Source organism: Echinops telfairi, unplaced genomic scaffold, assembly GCF_000313985.2.
Source record: "Echinops telfairi isolate 266 unplaced genomic scaffold, ASM31398v2 ScPeMD7_31;HRSCAF=116, whole genome shotgun sequence".
In the NCBI taxonomy this organism is placed as follows: domain Eukaryota; kingdom Metazoa; phylum Chordata; class Mammalia; order Afrosoricida; family Tenrecidae; genus Echinops; species Echinops telfairi.
The window spans coordinates 38,804,694-38,815,338 of NW_022103928.1; the positions used below are offsets into that span (position 1 = coordinate 38,804,694).

The 10,645-nt window shown below is 49.8% G+C and overlaps 1 pseudogene; it reads left to right on the forward strand.

The window, feature by feature from the left end:
• The first annotated feature begins 3,915 nt into the window (after positions 1–3,915).
• LOC101655744 overlaps positions 3,916–10,645 on the forward strand; it is a 49,334-nt pseudogene continuing 42,604 nt past the window's right edge.

A 10,645-nucleotide genomic window follows, 5' to 3' on the forward strand; every position in this document is an offset into this window, starting at 1 on the left:
CTCCACTCCGCGGTGGTCTTGGGTCATTTCTGTCCAGCCTCAGAGGGGACGCCTTCAATGGGCAGCAAGTCCGCAAAGTCACTCTCCGCACGCTTTGCGTGTGAAACTGGGTGCACCGACGCCCTTGTCCACACAGGGGACACCTTGACCGGAGGATCAGCTCATCTGCCCAGAGCCGATAGCACCCTTGGGCGGTGGAGGCGTCTTAGGCATGAGGCCACGCGGGTCAGAGACCTGGGGCAAGATCTCCGAGGTTGGCAAAGGGGTCCAAGTTCGGATTTGAGCCAGCTCTGGAAGGATCCAGGCAGGGCGCTAGCTAGCAGAGCCCCAGAAGAGACAGGGGGAGCGTCTTGGACAGGCTTGGGAACCAACCAGCCACCGCGGGCCGCAGTCAGGACTTAACAGGGTCCCATCCTCGCAGGAGGTCCATGTGGCTGGAGGAAACCGCCATCCTGCTGGGCTCTGCTGGACAGTGCCCACCCCCGGCCCAGGAGGTCCTTGCTGGAGGACGAGGGCGGGGGAGGCAGCGGACTTCAGGACCGGCTTCAAGGAGACAGCGGCAGTGGGGATGCCTCTGCGAGGCCCCTTGCGCTCGGAAGGGGCGGCCTCTGGGCTGAGACAGGGCGGTGGGAAGGAAGGTGGTCCCTGGGCCGCTGGGACTCGTTCCTAGGGGGCGGGACACGGAGAGGCAGCTGGGCAGGACCCAGGTCCTTTTGAGCGTGTAGCTCCGGCCCCAGCCCCGGAGTTCAATGCTGCCCTGGTAGGTTCCCCACTTGCCTCCGACTTGGCGACGGGTGGTGCGGATGTCCTCTGGGCCACAAAAATGAGTCTGCTTCTTCGCAGTTCCTGAGCCGCCCAACCTGTCGTTGTGGGCTTCCTCTGCGGACAGCTGACTCTCACCTAGGGCTTCGGCTGGTGCAGGTGGTGGTGGACGCCTTGGCGTGTGGATCCTTTTCTGGCACCTGTTTAGTTTCTGGAGGGAGCGCTCGAGGTCCCAACTGGTGTTGGTCAGGCCAAGCCCTTGCTCTCCCTGCCAGGGGCATGGTCACTGCTTTGGAGTTGCACAGGTGCTGTGGAATCAGGCTGCCTTGGCGGAGGGGGCAGGGTTCAGGTTCTTCGCATTCCCACAGGATGTCCTGCTGCTTCTCCCAGCTGGAGGGGACTCTGGGAAACAGGTTGGTTTCTTGCTCTGAACTCCAGGGGCCCCACTGCTCAAGGAGTCCGAGGACCCCCAGAAGGGGGTGGCCCTCTGGGATGGACAGTGTTTCTGTGGCTGGCATTCTATTCCAGGAGCTCTGGGATGGGCGACTTCTGGTGGGCACTGCTGGCAGCAGCAATTTCCTGGAGCCGGCTGACCAGCTCCGTGATGGGTTCCTGGGAGAGGATCCTCAGTATGGAAGGATAAGCTGGTGAAAGATGGTCCACATGGTGCTGGCCAAAGGCATCGAGACTTTTCCATTAAGATGTCAAGTTTTGCTCCTCTTTCAAAAGGGCGTGGTGGGAAGCCCAGCTGGCACACGATGCAGCCCTGGGCCCAGATGGCCTGCTCCTTCATGGGGAAGTACAGGCCCGAAGTAGTGGCCCGCCATCTCTGGTGTTTGCACATGGGAGCCGTGTCCCTGGGGATCTCTTCCTCCACTGTCGCTCCTTTCTCAGCAGGATGATGCAGTGAGGCACCGCCAGAGTCACACGACTTGCTGGTCCTCCGGGTCGATAATCAGCAGGTTCTCCACCTTGGGGTCCCTGTGCAGTCAGTGACAGGCTGCTTTTGCTTGTGCGTGAGCTGCACTGCTCTACGTGTCTGAGAAGATCTGCAGAACCAGATCACCGAGAGAGACCCTCTCGCCTCCATTTCCATGGCAAAGTCCACCAGCTGCGCTTCACAGAGCTCGGTCAGCAACAGGAGCTCGGCCTGCCCCGAGTCCGACTCTCCTTCCCCAATGGACCAGGAAGACAGATTGGATGGTATGGCATATGGGACAGCTTCCCTGCTGGCTCTGCTCTCTCCACTTCATTGGAAAACGGCCTCTTTGAAGCAGACCTTCCACTGCTTCTAAGATCCTGTGCTTCATGGACAAATGAAACTGTGCTTATGTACATTCAGGACAAAGACTCGGGCCCACTTCCTCGGGAGGGCTCAGAGACGCCAACAAGGACTCGTCCTGACCCTGGACTCAGACACCTGGTCTCCTCTGCTCTCCACAGCCTGACCTCAAGGTCCCAGTCCCCAACCTGGAGGAACAGCCTTTTCCAGGCAGTTGAAAGTGTGTTTCCAAGAGCCTTGATGGACAGCAGACATCAGTCGAGAACCAAGGTCTGCAGCCAAGTCTCTAAACTTGTCCATCCCTGAGAGTCCCCACCCTGGAGTGCCTTGATTTACAGGAGGAAAGTGAAGCCTTGTTTCCTGTGGCCCTTCCACTCCAGGTGGTGTTACCCCTAATCCCAGGGGCCCAGGACGGTGACTGTAGGTTGCAGCCCTGTTCTCTCCAAGATTCGCCCACCCTTCATGCTTGCTCCCCATGCTGTAGGTCTATGGGAATGTGACTAGGAGGCTGGATGCCCTTGCCCCAAACAGAGCTGCCTTCACTGTCTTCTTTCCTTGGGGTCACCTCCCAGCTGTACTCTCCTCCTCTGACCCCATTCCCATGGGCTCACCTATGAATTTAGTGTGTGTATATGCCTGAGCACATTCTTGTTCTACCCACCCCCACCCCCACCCAAGTATGAGCATATACTTGTGAAACTGTGGGGGATGGGCACAGGGAGCTGAGAGGAAGTTGGACCCACAAAGGGAGGGGGCAGTTGGCAACCTAGGGACACTCATTTCCAAAGCAAATCCTGTGGGAAAGGATGAATCCAGGCCTGGAAGCTGGAACCTTTCCTAGTCTTTGGATGCTGCACACCTTCCCCAAGAGTGTGAACTGGACAGGGAACTGGTGGTGGACAGGAAACTGTGGGTGCAGGTGGGACAGACATGGTATGGCTCAGGGATGAGCACAGGCATTGGACCTTCTTACCATGAGGGATGTGGGTGGACACTGCATGGGGTAGCCTAGCTTATGTCCCTGTGCTAGTGAGCACATGTGGCCTGTACAACCCAGGAACAGCACATGCATATTTCCTGCCCACCATGCACAGGCACCCTGCATCAACTTTGCTTCTCGTGGGGAAGGTCCCATCCCATCCACCCTACTTGAGGGGAAGCTTATGCAGTAAGCAAGACTATCGAGCACATGGCATCCACACAAGGCTACCTGTTGTTCAAAGACCCACAAATGTCTAGTGAGACTCAACCCAAGACAAAACGGGTGCAGCGCCAGCACAAGATAAAGCAAAGCAGGGCTCTAAATCAATGCCGTTTTAGAAATTTTGAATATGGTAACAATGTGCTTCTCTATTTCAGACCAGGCAGACCCTCACGACAGTGGCAATATCTTCATGTGACTGGTGACTGATCTGCACCTGCTGGTAAGTCCTCGGCTTGAGCAGACTTGTATTTGTATGGTGCTCTTTGTGTCTGCCCTCACCCCATTCAGTCTCAGCAGGCGTCCCAGGAACTGGTGTCAATTCTGATTCATAGCAACCCTGTACAACATGGTGGAACTGTCAGTTTCTGGGACTGCGACTCTAGAAAGCCTCATCTTTATCCCTCAGGAAAAGCGGGTGGTTTCGAACCGCTGACCTTGCAGTTAGTAGCCCAATGTGTAACCTCCTGTGATACCATTATCTCCCCATTTTAAAATGAACGAGACACACAGAGGTAACTTTCAAAAGGTATATACATATATAAACACGCTGGGCCTTCAAAATTCTGTTACAATATCCCATTGTTCATTTTCCGTCATCAGAAATAGTCTCATTAGATACAGGGCAGCTTGGTAAAGGGGGAGGCAAATGTAAAGGTAGGTTGAGCAAATGCAATCTCCACACAGAACCGAAGCCTTGTCGGTGTGGACCATCAGCAGGGCGTGGCTGTTGTGCTGGAAGTCCGGTCGCATCCACCGGGGTCCAACGGCTCTGGGTCGCCAGGAGGACCACGTGCAGCGTGGACAGCAGCGTGTGAATGTTGCGCTCGTTGTCTTCGAAACCGTGAAGGAGTTTCAGTATGGCTGACTCTCTACTTCCTCAACTCAGTGGTGGTCTCTGATGATTTCGGGTCGGACTCAGACAGGTCCTCAAAGCCACGCTCAGCACACTTTGGACTTTTGAGTGAAGCTGGGTTCGCAGACGCTTTTGTCCCCACGAGTCCCCAGTAAGACTTTGTGGAGGAGGGCTGGTGTGGTGTGGTGCGGGGCGGACAGCTGGGCCTGGGGGGTACAAGGGATGCGATCAGCTCGTCAAGAGCCCGCAGCACCCTTGGGCGGCAGGGGAACGTTCGGCTTGAAGCCATTGGGTGGATCTGACGCCAGATCTCCGAGCTTGGCAAAGGGGTCCCAGTGCTGCGAGTGAGGTTGGGGTGGGGGGCTGGTGGGGGACAGGTGGGGCCGCCGCCGGGATCCTGTACGATGGGCACCTTTGGGAGCTGGTGGGGACACTTCACTCTGGACCTGGATGTCCTGTTTTCATAGGAGTTGTGGTGACTGGGGGAGACCGCCCTCCTACTGGATTCTGCTGGACGGCCTCCCCCACCCCGACCCCCACCCCCGCATGGTGATTCAGCAGGCTTCAGGACTTGGGATCCAGAGCAGGCTTAGCACCAGTGAGCTCTGGGTGGGAGCAGGTGGGAGAATCGGGGGCGGCTGCCGTCCAGGACAAGGTGGAATGACCCAGCGCCTGTGCTCTGACTGGGCGGCTTAGGCTGGACCAGGGCAGTGGGGAGAACCCTGCTCTGGGGCAGGTAGTGCAGGGGCACTCTTGGGGCCAGGGCCAGGGCTCGGGGGAGGGGTTGGGGCAGAAGAGGCAGCTGGTGACATGGTTGGAGGAAACCCGATCACCTAGCACTGCTGGTCCAGGAAGCCCAGGGTGGTGAGGGTGGGGCTCCAGGCCGGCCCTGAATCCCAGAGCACCCAGGCAAGTCTTTACTGTTGTCATGGGCCACCACCTCTCAGCCACCACAGAAGGAGGCCTGGGCATCCCCTCCTGGATAGCTCCTGTCTTCCCCGCTTTGATTATCATCGCAGGCAGGCTCTCTGGGAGGTTGTTTTCAAGCCTCCCTTGCAATGTTTCTGTCTGAGCCAGTCTCGTGTCTGCAGGAAGTGGTCTACATCCCAGCTGGTGAGGGACAAGGCCGAGCCCCTGCTCTCCTCTGCCAGGGAGTGTGCCACTACCTTGATTTTGGCCCCGGCCCGTGGAGCCAGGCCACTTGTGGGTTCGGGCTCCACATCTTTCTACTGTCTGCCCTGCTCCTCCTCCCGGCTGGACAGGGCACCCTGGGAGGTGCCTGCCTTCCTTGTGCTGGTTACCAGGGGATCACGCCTTCCCAGTCCTAACACCTTGTGCTCAGTATTGTGATGTTGGAGAGTTGGTCTGTTATCATTTAATTCCACTTTCACGCATACTTTTGGAAGCCTCTTCAAGGGCATGGGAATGCACATGCCTGTGTCATTGCATATGCCTATATAGTCATGCGAATAGATGGTTAAGGGCCATCCACTCAGTTCCTACTCATAGCAACTCTGTGTTCAACAGGATTCCCCCAAGCGGTGGTCAGCGGTGGAGTTAATAGTGGGCCCTGACAGGGTGGAGAGGAACCTCTGAAACAGATGGGGAGCAATCCATCACTTTCTGCTTCCATCTCTTCCCAAATATGCCAGGGAGAGGGGACCCCTTAGAAGGGCAGACCTGGTACTTGACTAGGATGTGAAGTACTAGACTGCCTGATACGTGGGGGCCTGGGGAAGGAGTTTGCCTGCTCTGAGCCCTTTGGGGCACTAGGGTAAGGGATGATTCAATGTGTGTCTCTTCTTTGGAAAGGGCTGTGAAAGGAAAGTACCTTAACTCAGTCAATGATTCAACAAATAATGATTGGACACATCTTAATATACCAAGTGCTAGTTCCTAGTCTGGTGCATTTTACCTTGGAGTGGAGGGTGGGATTTGATCAAACTTGTTTGAACGATGAATACGATGCTGGTGACAGGTTTCGTGTCAATTTGGGGGGTCAGGATTCTCTCATGAGATGATCTAGCACAGTATGGTCAACTCAAGGATGGATCTTCAGTGAAGCAGCCAGGGAGTTGCGGAGGGGCTAGACTGCCTTAATCTGGTCACATCCCCAATTCAATTTCATTCAGGGTGTGGCCTACTCTTGGTATACATGACAATGTGTGGAAGCTAGCTCCTTTCTACTGGATTTGGATGCTGCATCTGGTTCAGGGACAGCCTGCTATATCCTGCCAATCCCAGGCATCATCAGCAAATGGCTGACATTGGACTCATTCAACTGATCTCTGATTCATTCAGTTCAGTATCTACCAGCCTGTGGCCAGCCTGCTTCATCTTCCTGCTTCCTGTTCTTCAGCCCCTGCAGCTATAGCAGTCAGGAGAAGCCTTCTGCTTTCCTCTGACCCATGGACTTGACCCGGACTGGACTTGTCCACTTCTACAATTGTGTGAACCATTTCTTGATATAAATCTCTATGTTCATACAGATACAACATCAATGGTTTTGCCTCTCTAGATAACCCAGCCTGAGACACGGGCAATCATTAGTCTTCTCCACGGGAAGGGACACTGAGGCTTGTTGCTTGGTCAAAATCACAGCATTTCATGGTGAAACATTAACGTTTTATTGGGCGTTCTGGGAATGCATGGCATGAAAGTCTATTTGTGTTTCCAAATACTGGCAGCATCTTTTCTTTCGCTCCAAGTTGTGAATACTCTTTCCTATGGTAAGTTGGACATCACATTTGAATGTCAAAAGGTAAGGTCAGAGATCACCTTGGAAGATTTCAAGATAAACAAAAGGAGTGATTATATGCATCAGGCAGACACATAACACTGCTTGGGAGAACAGACTAAATGATTACATGACTTGCCCAAACCTCAAATGACTAGTTTGGGGTTTTTTTTATTTTGATTTTGAGTATGTTCCTTTCAGACTGAATTCTCTGAGAGGGCACAATGCTTCGAGCAAAATGGGATACTGATCTTTCTGAATCATTCAAATTAACAAGTGAGTTCAGGTACCAATTTCTCGTTTGGGTCTGTAAGATCCTGAGTTGGAAAAAATAAGTAGGCATCTAGGTATCAATGGTTCACACGCAGCTTATTCTAACTTTCACAAGTGCCAGAGCAGAACAGAACTATGACCATATTTTGTCATATGTTTGAAAAAATAAGACTAAGTACAATAAGAATTAGGAACAATTTGTAACTAAACTCCAGTAGTAGACACATTCTATAAAAAACAAAACCTCCCAGGTCATGCATGAACACGGACATGAATACAGAAACTGAAATGTTCATCTATTAAGACACTGAACTGTACAACTCTTACTAGCTTCTCTAGCCACACTATGGATTTGTTCAATTTGCTAATAGAAGCTTTCGATTTGACAGGATATTTTAAAACGCCTACAAAATTTCCACATGCAAAATTTACAGAAAAATGTAATCCATCTAGTGATCAATCCTAGATCCGGGGCAGCTTGGCCAGTGGAAGTGGAGGTCATTGCATGGGGCAGCTTGGCCTGGGGCGAACAGGAGGTACCAGGTTTGGGGGAAAGGCTGGAGGAAGAACCAAAGTGGATGTCAGAGTGACTTGAAAACTTGCTCTTGAATGTAAGAATTGAAGCAAGAGAACTGAACAGAAAGTAAAAGTAGGCAAAAGTAAAACACTCAAATGCCTGGAGTCAGAATACCAAAAAAGGAAGACCATGCTCAGCATGTATCAAGCTGAAAGAACTGAAGCACAAATTCAGGCCTCCCATTGCAATACCAAAGGATTCTATGGAGAAAGCATTAAATGATACAGGAAGTGTCAAAAGAAAATGGAAAGAATATACAGTCATTGTCCCAAAGAATCACTATCCCCAAAATAGTCAGCATTCAACAATTTCAGGCAAAAGCATATGACCAATAACCAATAATATTGAAGGAAGAAGTCCAAGCTGCACCGAAGGCATTAGTGAAAAGCAAGGCTCCCAGAACTGCTGGAACACCGGTAGTAATATTCAAACAGACGCCATACTGGAAGCACTGGAAGCACCAGTGCATGTCAAAAAATGTGTAAGTCAGCTACCTGGTCAACCAACTAGAAGAGATTCTTATTTGTGCCCACTTCTAAGAAAGGTGATCTACAAAATTCAGACTTTATTGAACAATATCATTAGCACCGCAAACAGAGTTTTGTTTGAAATAAACATTTGCAGCAGTACACTATGACAATTGAAATTCAACCTGGACTGAGAAGGGGATATGAAATTGTTGCTGATGTCTGGTGGATCTTGGCCAGAATAGCAGAAAGAGGCTTGCTTGGGTGTTTTTTTTTTAAACTATGCAAATGCATTCAATTGTGTGGATAATAAACTATAGGTAACATTGGGAAGAATGATCATTCCAGGACATTTCATTGAAACCCGAACATAGGCTAAGAGACAAAACAAGGGGATATTGCATCCTTTAAAATAAGGAAATGTGTCCTCCAGGGCTGTCTCCTTTCAGTATATCTATTCAATCTGTATGCTGAAAAAACAATCTGAGAAACTGGATTATATGAAGAATTCGATATTCGGATAGAAAGATCAAAATGGATGTCAGATTCGGAAACTTGCCCTTGCTCATAAAGCAGCTAAAGCAAATGGAAGAAAGGAAGTAAAAGAGCTAAACAGAAAATGCAAATGGCAGCTTGAGAAGACAAAGTATTATAAGGAAATATATATTTAGAGTTAGCAAAACCAAAAAGGAAGAACATGCTAAGCATTCAGCAAACTGAAAGAACTGAAGAGACAAGCTCAAGGTTTAAGTTGTGATATTGAAAGGTTCTATGGATGAAGATTAGATGATCAAGCATCAAAAGAAGATGGGAGAAATAGAAATACCAAAAAGAACTTGTGAATGTCAACCATTTCAAGAGATGGTATATGAGCAAGAATCGATGGTACTAAAGGAAGAAATCCAAGCCACTTGAAGGCATTGTCAAAAAACAAGTTTCCAGCAATTGATGGGAGACCAACTGAAATGTTTCCACAAATTGATGCAGCACTGGAAGCCCTCACTCATCTATGCCAAGAAATCTGGAAAACAGCTACCTAGCTAACTGGAAGGGATCCATATTTGTACCCATTCCAAAGAGAGGTGACCCTCAAATGCAGATATTGTTGAGCAATATTATTAGTATCACATGCAAGTAAAGTTTTGATGAACATTCACCAATGGTTGCAGCCGAACATCGATAAGAAGCTGGCTCAAGTTCAAGTCAGATTCAGAAGAGAACATGCAATGAGGGCTATCATTACTGACACCCGGTGAATCTTGGGTGAAAACAGAAAATACTAGGAAGTTGTTTACTCGTGTTTACTATGCAAACTGTGTGAATCATAACAAACAGTGGATAGTGAGAAAATTGGGGACTCCAGAACACTGCATTGTGCTCATGTAGAACCTGTATGTGGCAGTCATTTAAACGGAACTAGAGAACACTGCATGGTTTAAAATCAGGCAAGGTGTATGTGAGGAGTGTGTCCTTCCACCATACTATTCAATCTGTATGCTCAGCAGATAATATGAGAAGCCGGTCTATGCAAAGAATGTGGCATTAGGATTGGAGGAAGGCTTATTAACAACCTGGGATATGCAGGTAACACAACCTTGCTTGCTGAAAGTTAGAACTTGAAGCACTTGCTGACAAAGATATCAGACTGCAGCCTTCAGTATGGCTTAGAACTCAATGTAAAGAACACATCATGATAAAAGGAGCAAAGAACGAACGCCATGGACTTCATCCTGCTTGGATCCACAATCAAATGATCATGGAGGCAGCAGTCAAGAGTTCAAGCAGAAAAAAAAAATCAAGCATCGGGTAAACCTGCTGCAAAAGACCTCTTTAAAGTGTTGCATAGAAAGGATGTCACTTTGAGAGCTTAGGTGCGCCTGACTCAAGTCATGGTAATTTCAATGGTACTGTATGCGTGCAAAAGTTGAACAATGAATAAGGAAAACTGAAGAATTCATGCATGAGATAAAGTTTATTGTGCCAACCTAGACGATAAACACATGTGGGGTTAATTTAGGGTGGAGAGATAAATGGCTCAGTGAGCCACGCCTTCTTGTTCTCGGGTCTCTTGCTTTGTGATCGTCGAACCAGGGTGCAAGCTGCCTTAGCCAGTTCCCTGCTTCAGCTGGCAAGGCTCACTTCCTGCAAGACATCCCCAAGGAGAAGTCACATGGACCTACCCCGATGCAACCCTGAGTGCTGGAGTAGACATGTGGAGACCCCTGCCAGTGCTGAGATGCTTACACATTCACTGATTTGGCGTCTTCTTTTTTTTTTAAAGATTTATTTATTTATTTATTTATAATTGTTTTGTTAGGGGCTCATACAACTCTTATCACAATACATACATACATTGTATAAAGCACATTTGTACATCATTGCCCTCATCATTCTCAAAACATTTCCTCTCTACTTAAGCCCCTGGCATTAGGTATTCATTTTCCCCTCCCTCCCCGCTCCCCCCTCCCTCATGAGCCCTTGATAATTTTT